Below are 15,784 nucleotides of genomic sequence, written 5' to 3'. Positions count from 1 at the left end.
GTTTATGATATATAGACCCAGCCGGCCTGGTGAGTTATGTTATAAATGTATGGCCCTTGAACATTTCTCCCCACTATCTAAGGAACATTATTGCATTCACATTTGGTGTTTGGTTTTAATTACATTATTTGATAAGCTTCTTCTCAGGTTTTGTCTCCGTCTGACTGCTGCATGGGATTTAGACATGTCAGAATGGCCATGCATCATAAGGAATAGAACATTCGTGCATGTTGATCTTGTATTTAATTTCAAATAAACTGCATATTAACGTTTCATCTCAGGAAGATCTAAACTAAGCTTGAATATTAGCAGATGTTGACCATATATTAATAACTGTAGCATAATTGTCTTTGGAAAGAAACGGGAAATTTAATACAGAGAATATATGTAGAAACATGTACAGAAGAAAACTAAACTTTTCAACTTCACACACACACACACACACACACACACACACACACACATATATATATATATATATATATATATATATATATATATATATATATATATATATATATATATATATATATATATATATATATACATACATACATACATACATACATACATACATACATACATATATATATATATATATATATATATATATATATATATATATATATATATATATATATATATATATATATATAACAGAATGCGATTGTACAAATATTGCATCCGCTGTGAAATAGAAAACAAATCAATATTTAACAAAATAAATTGAAATTGCAGTTTTCTAAACCATATCAATATATCAAGTATCCACTATTGTTATAATGGTTTCGTTCATGTTCCAACTATGATGGAACGTCCAAGGATATTACAAAAATAGATGTATTGATCGCTGTACAATGGAGACCACTACTGTAGAAAATTAAAATTGTAAAATTGTGAATTATTATTGCTAAAGCAACAAAAAACGACTAAAATAAGAAAAGTCATACTTGTTCATGACCAGTTATACAATATTGAGCATTGTTTAAACTTATATGTATTTGAAACCATTACCTCACTAATACTTTGAAATGTAATGTTCTAAAACTGAAGCAGTACGATGAAACACTACCAGTTTCTTTAATTACAGTAATACACTAGAAACGTTGGAAAAGAATGAACGCTGTAGTGCACGAACAACAGCCATTGCAATATGCAGTAGAACCACTATTATAAGAACGGTAATAATTGTTGCATTCAAGTCGAACACCGCGATTTGCTACATAAAGTATGTAATTAATGTGTATAATAACTTCCAGAATAGTAATCCACTATACTTGTACTTGCACAATAATGATTCGAGGAACTGTGGAACGAAAACTACTGATCTTAAAGTGCTGCAATGAAACTAGTTACTCCACTACGGTGAGAACTGGTAAAACAAGTCAATATCTTTCGACAGTTGTTCACTAATATAATGATTTTTGTATAATGTCTCCAGCTGCTTTTTAATGAAGCTACCTACTTACTCTAATTTATTAAGTAATGTGGGGTGAAAAGTGTTATAATAGGTGCTATAAATTGTGCGGCATTGCCAGTTTTAACAGATCAGGGTGTATTAAAATAGGAGTACATCTTGGTGGTCGATATTGTATTAATTCAGATGCATTGGTTCATTAATAAGTTTGTTGGTGCAATGGATAGTACTATGACGGAAGTATGTTTTGAAGACATATTATAAGGAAATAGCTATTGTGACTATATTTATTGGTGCAACTTTGGAAGCAACGACATGATGATGTTCTACATTTTCAAGAAAACGTTTCAGTTTGACGTTAAAGTATCACATCAATGGTTATATCAGAAGCAGTACATCGATTAAAATACACATATGAACCCAATTTACTAACCAAGATCTATGATCATACATGTATGAATGGTCTTAATGGACCTGTACATGAAATAACAGTTGTGTCCTTGTTCACTTTACTCGAATATTATTTATTCCAGTAGAAGCACATTGTACATCTATCTAGTTAGTCCATAACTACTATTGCAATGCCTTGTTTAATCGCCAAAGTACTGAGATATGATGATAAAATAAGTCAAGGTGCATGTACTTTCAATGCAAGTTTATCACAATAATTTGTTCTTGCAACAGCAACACATCCACCATTATCAATGCAAGAAACTAATGTTGTCAGTGTATGAAAAATAATCCAGCTAATTTGAATAAAAAACCTATATTGCAATACGTTTTGCAATTAAAGTTTCCAAAGTAAGGCTTCACAAGATGAGATATTTGAATATGACTGCCAGTTAAAGGCAGCCACATAAGCTATACTATTAATATCTACTGTAAAAAACACATCTGTAATATATTTTACAATACTGATTATATCTGCCCTGCAAGGGAATCACATATTGTAAAACTATTAGGAATGCAGTTTTTGAACTAGAAAAGAAGATGAGATATTCAGTTCAATTAGAGAGAAAATTCTATTTAATATAGTCTCTTAACGTGGTCAGATAATTAGTAAGATTTCCAATTCGAACATGTAGCAGACAAATATTGCAATATACAACATTTGTATGAAATTTTATTTTCGCTTGTTTTAATTAAATTGCATTGAGATGTGATGATAAAATGTCATAATGTATCAAGGCAAATATTTATATATTGTCGTCACGTTATCCACCATGTTATAATTGAGTTATAGAATGATCTCACATGGGACTATTATTGCAATACTCTACTATTGAAATAAAGTTATCAGTTAATATTGACAACTATGTGGCAGGAAACAGGGACTTATTATTCCCGCTTATATCCTCTGTCCCTTTTTAATCATATCATCCATTCTTTTCGGCTTTCTTGCTTTCAAATGTTTTCAGAAATATAGATACGCTTTCTGCATTGAGATACTTTTACACGAAATGCGTTGACTTTTGCCTCTGAGATTATATGTTCATGATAACTGTTTACATTTTGCCTTTTCATTTTGCTCTCCGGTCATTAATGTTTAAACAGTAGAGTAGACATGTACACAGCAAGGTCAACTCGATCGAGATACATACATTATATTATAATTGTGGTATATTATACAAGTTGTGAGTCATGTACCAATAAACTGGAACATGCTTTTCAGGCTAAGGAATTCGGCCATTGTTTAAAATGTCCCATTTAATTCAGGCCTATAATTATGCAGTCATTTGAGGTAATATATAAAAATTAGTAAAGTTTTATATTATCACTATAAATAGCATGTTCATAGTTTATTTGAAATAGCATCTTAGTTGTCACTAGGTCTACATTTAGACCCTTTTTATGTACATGTATTGCAAAATGGATAAACACTGTTCAAACGGGTTTTAATAATGTCATCCCTTTTTCACTTCCTTTCTGACACAAGTCATTTCTTTCACCCTCGAAAGTATAATGATTTTCGAAAATAAGTTACCGGTACCCAATAGAGGTAGCTAGAAGCTGATATCACCCTGAGTGGCTGATATCCATTGAATAATCTCGTTCCCTTGGATTATGGGACATGAATTACACAAATACTGCTTAATGCAATCATAAATAAAATATTCAAAACATAAAGTTTTCTTTAAATATGAAATTACGTTAATGACAAATTATCGATGGCGACATGTTTACCATCTCGGGACCAGTTACCCTTTCCTTAGAATTGAATGCATACTGTCTTCAATCACAGTAAAATGGACGATATAATGTTAGTATCTCCCTTCTTAAAACAAACATTATTTGACTGTTAGTGAATCGATTTTTGTTAATGCATTTATAATGCAAATACAGCAGCAATTAGCAATGCCGTCTGATGCCAAATATAGAAAGACTGTCTCATGCCATGTTTTAAATGCTGCGTGAAATGTCAATGTGCTATATTTTAATAATTTGCCATCTGCTTCGTACTTCAAAGGATACATGTCTCAGCCTTTGAAACCTTTAGTGTCATATATACTGTGTGTTGCGTTCCACAGCCAAAGTCAATCTACGCAGGTTTGATATTCCCTTTATAACGAATTTATATAATCATCTAGTGTCCCAACACTTCATATCAATAAACCAACATGTATATTAGAAAGATTATTTATACACTTTGTCATAATACTGTGTTGTATATCTAACCAAAGCTAATTATGACGCACTCTTTACATGAATGTCCAGGATAAGTATCAGATAATCAAACGTATGTTGCCTCTCTTGTAACAAACCAGTGTTTGTTATGAAGTGGGTTGATGTCTTAATCTAGCTGCCGTACTTTGGAAAGCACTACCTGATCAGTCTTTTAAATGGTGGATAGTATGATAGTAAGAAACCATTAGTGTAACGAAGTCTGTAACATACTGTATCGGGGCAAAAACTTCTATACAGCAAGTTAAGATAGAGAGAGAGAGAAGGGGAGAGAGAGAGAGAGAATACCACTGTAATCATGGTACCTTGCACACATACCATAACCATCCCTTTCCCTGTTTTTGAGGATTCTTAGAGTGAGTAGTATATAAGTAGCGCTTTCATATTTTTATGTTCACTGCCAACCGTCCAGCATCTATAACAAGACATAGTTAGCCCATAAGAGACCATTTCATTTTGGATTACTTAAAAACCATTTCACAAGGACTCAAGGACCCCAAACACATGACACGTGAGTGACCAAGTAATGTGGGGGCTGGTGTCTCGGTCTGTTGTCAGTGCAACGACGAGTGTCCAAACAGGGAGAAAACCACAGCCTTTGATATTACTTCTTGAGACTAAATAAACAAATCCCACAGAGTGTATTTGTTCGCAAGCATATGACACCTAATCAAAACCATCACCCCAGCTCCAAACCCACTCGCACCCACACCCACACCTACATCCACACCCACCCACCCACCCATACACAATATGTTTATTTTGCAAAAATACAAGATGCGCAAAATCTAACATTTTTTAAATGATCCACATTATAACATTTCGTTTTGCAATATAAATATATATGTATGTATGCATGTATGTATGTATGTATGCATGTATGTATGTATGTATGTATGTATGTATGTATGTATGTATGTATGTATGTATGTATGTATGTATGTATGTATGTATGCATGTACGTACGTACGTACGTACGTATGTATGTATGTATGTATGTATGTATGTATGTATGCATGTATGTATGTATCTATGTTTGTATGTATGTCTGTATGCATGTATGTATGTATGTATGTATGTATGTATGTATGTATGTATGTATGTATGTATGTATGTATGCATGTATGTAACGATGTATGTATGTATGTATGTATGTATGTATGTGTGTATGTATGCATGTATGCATGTATGTATGTATGTATGTATGTATGTATGTATGTATGTATATGTATGTATGTATGTATGTATGTATGTATGTATGTATGTATGTATGTATGTATGTATGTATGTATGTATACATGCATGCATGTATGCATGCATGTATGTGTGTAATTATGCGTCGACCTCTCCAGTGGCATATGTGGTTAGAGCATCCGCCCCAGTATAGGAAGATCTCGGGTTCGAAGCCCGTCCGAGTCAAACCGAAGTTATTATACAAATGTTACTAGTAGCTGCCTGACTTGGTGTTCAGCATTAAGCTGTTACGTTTAGGACTGGACTACATGGTTTCAGGTGGTATATGATGCTACATGTCTGTGGCATGATATCCCAGATCTGGGCATTGGTATGAACTGTCACAATGCAGACATCGTGACGATATGAGTGAAATATGGCTAAGGCCACGTTAGACATCTAAGCCACAAATAAACACACACATTCTGGTATTTGGTGGATATCGATGACTCGGGTATGGAACTGCGTACATTTTATATGGCTATTAGAGAACAATGAGAAACACACGTAGATGCAGTATATTAGTAGCAAATGGTTGGGTATCAAAGAAGGAACTGTATTATCAATTCTGAGGAATATTACATTTAGCAATGCGAGCGAAAACGCAGAAGTTTACACAAATAGTATTTATAATTCTTCCAAACTAAGGAAGCACACTATTTGAAAAAGTCACGGATACCGTGGACATTGGTACATTATGACCAACGAGAACATGTTTGCATATCTAGCCCAGTCTTAACAAGCAATACGACCGTTCAGATGCCCTAGTGGTTAGAGAGTCCGCCTTGGATGCGGGAGGTTGCGGGTTCAAACCAATGTCGAGTCAGGACAAAGACATACAAATGGTACTAACAGCTGGCTCGCTTTTTGCTCTCAGCATTAAGAGGTTAATGTATGCGGCGTGATGCCCCAGTGCGCGACACAATTATAACCTTGCACACTGCAGACATCGTAGTGATATGACTGAAATAATGTTAAAGCTACGTTAAAATCAAATCCAAATCACAGATTAGTATTAAGTAACTGTTAGTTAGGCAATTATATTATTTTTGAAAAATATATTGTTTCCATTGACTGACTGATGAGTTTATTGATTGACTGTTTGTCGTGCAGGTATACTTTACCAAGACTGATCTATCGCTTTGGATATCATACTGTAATAAATCTGCAGTATGCTCATTTGGTTATAGTGCCCCGTTGTAAGGACTTCTTAGATTTGTGTGATTACGTGTTTGATTATTTGAACTCGTCGCAATGGAAGTATTTCTTGGCCCGAACTAATTAGTAATTTAGTAGAGAAAACGTATCATATTGAAGTGATAGTAAGTTGCCATGACGCCATGTTTTAATTTTAATGAATTCAGTTCAAAAGCACCAGAGTGTCCATGTAGTACCATAGTCCCTATTAAAATCTAGTGGTGTACATTGGAGGTGTGACTGCAGTGGTCTTATGTACGGTAGGAGACTGGTAACTTACACAAGGAAATAAACAAGAAGGGACTCGGCATATACCTTTAATGTCGACCTGTTGGCAAATGTGATGCAGTTATACTGGCGAAATGTACCTTGAAACCATAAATTGACTGGCCTAAGGTGGCATAGTGAAAATAGTTCACTGTGTTAAGGGATATTGAATAGTTTACACGGTGTGAACTGCTGACGGTACGGAAAGTTGCTAAAGAGAAATCATGCAGATGTGCTATATATTTGACAAGTTGTGAAATATGAGGTCTGGCACCGATTAGAGAAAAATGTATGAATATAATGGACACGTCGGGATCTCTAATATTCAAATGAAGTTGTATAGAAGTATTTGGAAATTTGGGGTAAACTTATGACTTATAGTGGAATAGCGCCAGGGTTTGACACCATTCGGTCAAGCAAATACCCCTGGCTTGCAACAATACCATTTGGCTCGATTTGAGCATTTATGAGAGGAAACTCACCTTATCGGCTATGACTATTCGTTGTTTGACAAAAGAAAGTAGTATCTGCATTGTCTAATACGAATACGAATATCTCTCACTCTCTCTCTCGCTAACTTCCTGTCCCTCCATCTCTCTATCTCTCTCTCTCTCTCTCTCTCTCTCTCTCAGGCATTCCCATGGTTCACATGCCAAATCACTTAGTTTGTACATTTGCTAATTCAAGGTAACTCGTACAGATGTTTTGTATCGCTGATTGGAAGTTTTAAACAGCCTTCTGTGCAAAACATACTGAAAAAGACTCAATTAGTAAGAATACTACAGTCTAATGCAGCCTTAAATAAATGTTATTTTACGTTATAAATATATGTTGGTCCAATAGAATATCTTGAGCGTTTTGTCTATTGTTAAAATCCTCCTTACATATAGGAAACAATATAGATTGACGTCTGGTGTTTACGTGTTGTGTGTTATGTTAATAAGACTTCGGTTACAACATAACTGTCGATGCAAACATAATTCATGATAAGTTCAGCAACGTCATCAAATCACCAGCTGAAGCAAGTATATACATTTTAAAGAACATTGAATGCATTCAACAGTTTATGAATGTTGCACGTGAAGCCGCAGGTCTTTAGAGCGTGATATTCAAAAACAAATTGCTGCAATTAAATTGTTCATTTTGGGACTGTTTATATGGATGATAAATATTCGACCCCTGTAAAATGTACTTATCTTTCTATATATTTACTGATGTCTGTGTGTGTAAATTCCTAATTCGGTTATGATAATTCCGTTTCACCGTATCGTGATCATTCACTTGATTCATATCTGTTCTCTCATGTTTCAATGCGAAGTAGCAAATGATTAAATATAGGCGGATACAGCTCATTTAATAATCATAAAATAAATTTTGCATATTAAGGATGTCTTTTATATATCTTTACGTGTGTAAAATCTTGCCGCAAACATAACGTTTTAACTTTACAGATGGTAAGTTCAGTGCAACTGTACATTGAATTCATGAGTATTTCCAATAGCCTTTTGATGTCCATCTTTCATAAATGTCGTGGATTTGTTTGCATGTATTGGATGTGAATGGTATGAATGTATCATGAGTTTGCCGACAATATTGTCTCACATGCATGAAATATTTGTAAAAAGAACAGCGACTGTTATATGCGCCGATTTTATTCTAATAGTTTTGCTAATTAGTTATTAGGTATGAGATGCTTGGGTTTAAAGTGAGACAATTCGCATTTGCAACGCTCGACAATAATTGACAAATATTATTATTGCAATCCTGAACCGCAAAGCCAGCAGCGCCAGCAATGATGAAATTAGCAGAGGCACTGAAAATGTTTTTGCAACGCTGGAGAAATACCCTAAAACAAGATAAGGATGGACTCTCGAACGATGTTTACATCTCTCACTGTATCAGCCGTTTCCTCATCCATTTAGATAGCGAGATCAAAATGTGTACCGTCAAAGTAAGTAATAAACGATCAAAACCTTGACAACATAGTTTTAAATTAAATTTTCCCTGCAGATTGCAAAACCCACACTGAACAAAGTTGAATCATTTAACATCAGTATCGCTGTTAATTCATTCGCTATGACAAAGGCCATTATCAGCTGACAGCCCATTGACAGTAGGGACAAGCCCAGATCGATTTGTTGCTACTGAGTGAAATGAAAGAATCAGAATCGACATTGCTCTATGTATGGATAACGAATCTTGCTCGGCAACTTAACTAACACAGTAAGTACAAGGCTACCAGCACCCAAAATTATGGCTAATGATAATATTCGTCATTCTTTTGCAGCCACTCACTGTTGGATTTATGAAAAAAAGCTTTAAAGCTTTCATTGAGGAGCAAAAGGCTTCATGCAAGTCCAATGATGTAATTAAAACTCCCGTTTCTAAAGTCCATGATCACTGTTATATTACTGGTTGGTACAGATGCACGGCACACAGCACATGTAATGTAGAATGTATCCGAACAAAACCAAAATCAATATGATGCGTCATAACCTGCGTGGTTATGATGATCACTTGATACTTCAAGTAGACGCCACTGCATGAAAATCGCGAATAAGCGTAAATCTCAACGACATGACAAAGTACTGAGAAATTTCGAATGGGTTAAATTCAGTTTATCGGAAAAAATAGTTTATGAATTATATTTGGATAAGTTAGCTAGCAATCTATCGGCGAAAAAATTCAAAATCAATTGTCGATGCTGTCCAATCAATAGTGTTATCATGACGAAGAAAAGTATGTATCCATATGATTATATGTACGATTTGAACAAATTTGCTGAAACTCAGTTGCCATCCATCGAAGCGTTTTCTTCATCGTTGTTACGTGAAGATATTCAAAAAATGACTAAGAACGTGCAACGAAAGTTCTGTCAGCATTCGAGTTCAAAAACATATGTGACTATCACAGTCTGTATATGCGCACTGATGTGATGTTGCTCGCTATTCTGATTGATAAGTTCGTGGTTCTGACATGCAAGTGTACAAAGTCGATCCTGCACATTACTTCCATTCATCGGACATGGGCTGTGGTGCATTCTTTTCCAAAATTTAAATCGAACTGTAATTGGTCAATGACATTGACAATCTTCTCTTTATGGAACAATCAGTTTGTTTCATAATTTCAAGGTAGTGTCAAATACATGCTCTTGAAAACAACCCAAATTTTGGATGGTATAACATCGCTGACCCCATTAGTAACAGCATGCAACAAGATGCGTATCACATTTAGGACCGGCCAATACTGCATCCACTTCCGGTTTGTTAGTTACAGAGGATTGAATTAAGGTGCTGTACACCGATACAAAATCGTTGCAGATGCATATCACCACTAACCATGTGTACGCAGACATGGCATAACAAAGTGTCGTGAATGAATTTGGTACCAGCAAATGTCATAAAGAGCATTTGTTGTTTAGTAATTGCGAATAAAAGATGGTTGGCAAGTTAAAATAAGAACGCTCGAGTAAACTAATCAATACGCATGTGGGACTCCGGTCCAAAGCGCGCTTTATTGTGGTTGGACACAAGAACATTAAAAAGACGAAAGGTGATTGTACATAAAAGAGCTCAGCACAAATTGTGCTGGAATGTTTTCGATACCGACATAATTACGCACACAGGGCTAAAACAATATGACTCAAGAAACATATTATGGGTGTATACCGATGTACAAAGATTTGTCCTCGCTTGATGCCAAGCGAGGGATACTCCCAGATAAAATGGTACCTGGGCGCTCCGTACCCAATTAATTTCGTACACAGTGGAAATTGGTCGTTTCGTACCCAAGGTGATGTTCGTTTCGTACCCAAGGTGCTTGTCGTTTCGCAACAATTAATTTACAAGTGTACAAGTATTTTCATACTTACAGCTCCCTTTTCCTAATTTAAACAAAGCATATCCTGGACAAACAAATTACCAAACAGATAATTACAGTAATTGTATTGTTTTCACTCTATAATAGCGTATATGTACAAAACGGAATAAAAAACAAATATTCACATTGCCAGTAAAAAACTTTGTCCAGGTTTAAATAACTGAATAAGTCCATTATTTTTGTATAATTCCAATTAACAATTACTTGTCATATTTCTTGGTATTATTTAGTAATGATTAACGTGTCCGATAAATTACAAATTGTTATCCCCTCAAAACAACTATACATTTTGCGATCTTTTGATAATTGGGCTGAATGCAGATACAATAGTGTCGTTTGTGTAAGTTTCTCTTCTCCAAGACCCAATATTTGTGTTAATTTCTATTTTGTCGCCTGCTTTTAAATGTGTTGAAAGAGGTATATTATACGGGCAAACAAGACATTTTTGTGTTGAGGGGGGAGACAGCAGATCGCATTGGCATACTTGTGCACATTTGTGCTCACTTTTGTTATCCTCCACATAAATAAGAGAGAAAGATTTAATTTGGCACTGCATTTTACATACATTTATTTTGTTGTTTTAAAACAGATTTAATTATTTAAATAATCGAAGATATATATGCATGCTTTGATTGAACCAGTATTGAAACGTATTCCATACAGCACCCTATGTAATAGGGCACACATTTTTCAAAGATTAGAACAGTAAAAGTTACCATCCAAAGAAGGACTGAAGGAGATGTCTCAGTAAGACGAAAGAATAGGTCGAAAAGGTTTCTTAAATAACAAAAGACTAACAACATTATTCCGAAATATACATTCTTGTGGTTTATTACATGCTTACATGAAAAAAATAAGATTACAATATGCATGGTATAATAATGCAGTTAAATTGCCTTGTCATTCAGTTGTCGGGCCGTATATACTGCTGCAACGCTTCAGTAATTTTGAGGAGGAGATGACGCCGTTCTAATACTCCTCCCACACCGAGAATATTCTCGCCTGCATTTGTTGATATGTTTTTTCTTCTGATATCTTCTTAGCTTTTTTCCGATACCAGTTGAATCTGTGTAACAACTGAAGTGGCTTCGTCATATAAAATATTGACTAGCACAAGGAATGGAAGATTGGCTTTGCCGGCCTTCGCATTGATCCTACGATTTCAACCCTCTACATCGTTATTGGTTCGTACAGAGTTTCGGAACACAAACCATGTGTTTACTAGGAATATGACTCTACATAGTCAACCCAACTAGATAACAAGGGAATCATCTTGGACTGATCCTTAAGACGGGCAAAGGCATGGGCTATATGTACATTGGGTACGAAACGACCAGTACCTTGGGTATGAAACGACTCATTTGGGTACGAATTGACTTGGGTACGAAACGACTTGGGTACGGAACGACTATGAGCAAATAAAATCACCACTTGATCATTGTGCTGCTGTGAGCCGATTCACGATTAATGCTGATTAACGTTTAAAAACAAACATGATTTCACTTCTTCATTTACTGGAACAACGTGCAATTCCACTCGCATACATGCATGGTTGGGAGGCTTTGATATATAATGCTTTTTTGATAAGTATGTGTCCAATAGTTAACGTGTTGGTTGTTTTGGAGTATCAATGCGAGCTAAAATATGGAATACATCTACAGACAACACGGGTCAGTTTTATGGCTTTTGATGCCCACCTACTACTTCTTCATGTGCCTACACAAGTTGAAAAGATAATGCTATTGCTATAACTAATGTAAGTCGTGCTACCAAATCGTTAGACAACTCTGCTGTCCGCGCCCATTCTGGCCTCATCAAGGATTAACTTTGCTTCTTGATGACCGAATAACCGTTCTGCATGAGTGCGATTACATAGTTCCACATTATCTTGGTCACGGTCTGCATTGATATATCCGACACCTAATCGTACATGGTGTTTATACATGATCACCGCTAACTATTTGAGAAATCCATTAACCACATACACAATTCGATACCTGGTCATTTCGTACCCTAGCCATTTGTCAGACGTATTTTCAACGTTGCTTTATTTCCTTTGTGATACGTATATACATACATAGAGGCATACATAATTACTACATGCTAGTAAAGTAACGGCTGTATATAAATGGATAATAATAATAATAATAGTAATAATAATAATAATAATAATAATAATAAGTGAGGGATGACGTTGTTTACTTTAAAGGGAAGCATAATTTAAGTGTTAAGTTATCAAATGCTAAAATCCACGGTAAACTAGTAAGTTTAAGCTTTCAAACTTATTTCAGTTTTATACGTGAATGATTATCTTTTAGGTTCTGTTTTATTTTGAAATAATTGCAATGGGTCTGTTTTTCACCAGTATTTAGATTCAGATAATTTTCACTAAATTCCGTGTAAAAAATTATTTGACATTAATAATATATTTACCTCACTTGTTTACTGGGGATTTACTTTATCTTCGGAATTTTAAATGTGTTTACTCAGGAACTTATACTTTCGTATAATGAGCATAAGGCAAACTTGGAGTTATATACGACGAAATCAAATGTATCATTAAATGAAGAAAAAAAAATCAATTAGCAAATTCATTCATTTGTTCTCATGGATGCATGCATTGTTTCGAATTATACCTGCTCTTACTCTCCTGTGTCGGTTACAATTGCCATTTGGTCCACTCTTAGTTGTTTGTCGTCAGATACTGTATAATGTACGTGCGATTTCTAATTCAGTTTATTTTCATGGTTTTATATATATTTATATAAGTAAATGAAGCCACATTTTATAATACTTCTGTGCAAACAACATCTGACTACAAAACGCGATACAGATATAAATAGTTGAGTTCGTTTTAAAAAAGTGTTGTAAGAAATAATCAGACATCAACACACACAGGCAAATACAAGCAAGAAATGGACAACTCTGTAGTTTGCTTCCTAAGAGTAAGACCACGTCAACATGCTTTACAATGTAACGCTTGCCAAAAGTGGCTGCATCGCAAATGTGAGATAGGTATGTATATTATTATTAGCAGTAGTAGTAGTATTAGTATTATTGTTATTAATGATAATGTTAAAGTCAATAGTGTGTCTTTTTTATTTTTATTTTTAACGTAGCTTTCACAATTTTGCAGTCATATCCCTACAATGTCTGCATGTGGCAGTTTATAGTAATGTCAAGCACTGGGGCATCATGCCGCAGGCATGTAGCATCATTTCCCACCCAGTCACATTATCCTGACTCTAGACCTACCAGTCCTAACTCTAACCGCTCAATGCTGTGCGCCTAGCGAGGCAACTCTTAGTACCATTTTTATAAATCTTTGGTATGACTCGGTAGGGATTCAAACCCACAAACTCCTTAGTCCGAGGCGGACGCTTTAAGAACTAGGACACCGGAGCGGTAATGTTGATAGTTGTAGAAGTAATAGTAGTAACGGGGCCCCGAGTGGTGTAAATGTGACAGCACTGTATATTTGAGCTTGTAAATTAATTGGTGCGAAACGACAAGCACCTTGGGTTCAAAACGACCAGCACCTTGGGTACTAAATGACCAGCACCTTGGGTACGAAACAACCAATTTCCACTGGGTATGAAACGACTTGTGTACGGTATGACCCTGATCCCACGAACAGATTGGTAACCAATGATGTTTGTGTAAGATGCAACAGCTCATGCAGAAAATAGAGATAATGTATGTATACGAACTCGAAATAATGCATACAATGCTAACGTATATCCAGACTATTTCAAGTTCTCGAATAATAATAATAAACACTGATTTGAATAAAGTCGATCACAAATCATAGGTGCTTCATTAAGATGTACGTGCCCAATTCTCTCAGTCAAATTTTGCAAAGATGTTCGCAAGCATGTATTTGGAGCTAAACACATAGACACTTTGTTTCGTAGGAACAATTCCAACATTGCAATTTGGCGTGATTCATGCGATGCTGGTAACACAATTGTATTAGAAACGTTACCCTTGTGGATGCATGTGTTATCCTCTTCCCTGAATTCATAATCACGTTTGTTATAGTGTGTACAGCCGAGAATTCGACTTACCTATTCAGAAACCACTCCTCATACTGCACCTGCATATTACTATAGATGGTCGTGGATCGACCAACATCAAAACTATGACACGGGAACGCACGTTTCCATCAAGTCTTTCTTACACTGAACAGTTCTCACTGGATTACATGGAGTTGTTCATGTAGTTTTAATGCACGTAGTGTTAGTGCTGGTGGTAGTTTTTGATGCTATGGTGTGATACTTATTGACAAACAATATATAACAGGACTTAGAGTATAGCATGTAAAAAAGTCAAACATATATAACTAGTGAACTGAGGACAGCATTTGCCATACACAATTTATTTCCTTATCTTCAATGGATGTGAGTCTCTTGGAAAGTTATATTTTAATGTACCGTTTCAATGGCTTCACAAACATTATACTGTTGGATTTTCATCTCTGGCGCTTTCATTGTATTACCGGTTGCCCTTTCCTGTGATTTGTTTTTAGCAATGTTGCTGTTTTTATCCTACACAAGGTTTATTAGCGTGTATCAATTGGCAGATAGGAAACGTTTATTCAAATTGTACTTGTCTCCACATTGGAATTGACAATATGTGCCTGCATTATTTAACCAATACTCGAAGACAAACGATCTTCATATCTTACAAAAGTGACCTAATGCAGGGAGGCTTGCTGCTTTCAGAAGTGCCCGAAGCAACACTTAACGCATCGCTAGGCAGTGCAAAAACGAGTACTGGCAAGGATGTGTTACGGAATCCAGCGCAATGCTGAGCCTGGAAATATCCAAAGTATGTACAGTTGCATCAAGAAGGCTCTAGTCTCTACAGTGAATGGGGCGCCAACGTAAATCATCTGACTGGAGAGAACATCACTGACCGTGAACAACATATGGCCAGATGGGTGGAGCACTACTCAGAGTTATACACCCGATAAACGTCAACACCGATGCGGCCCAAAGAAGCATACATAAACTGCCCACCATCGAGGAGCTCGACAAAGTATCCACATTAGAGGAGCTCGGCAAAGCAATTGAATCCCTCCTAAACGGCAAAGCACCAGGTAGTGAC

The 15,784-nt window shown here is 35.6% G+C and overlaps 1 protein-coding gene across 3 annotated transcripts in view; it reads right to left on the bottom strand.

Moving 5' to 3' along the window:
• The window catches only part of LOC149786591 (uncharacterized), a 95,083-nt gene that overhangs the window by 14,667 nt on the left and 64,632 nt on the right, over positions 1-15,784 (bottom strand). The window lies entirely within an intron of this gene.

This window comes from Sinohyriopsis cumingii, chromosome 12 (genome assembly GCF_028554795.1).
Source record: "Sinohyriopsis cumingii isolate HCF-2022 chromosome 12, ASM2855479v2, whole genome shotgun sequence".
NCBI classification, from domain to species: Eukaryota; Metazoa; Mollusca; class Bivalvia; order Unionida; family Unionidae; genus Sinohyriopsis; species Sinohyriopsis cumingii.
Note: the sequence above shows the minus strand (reverse complement) of the source record. Positions and strands in the feature narration are given on the sequence as shown.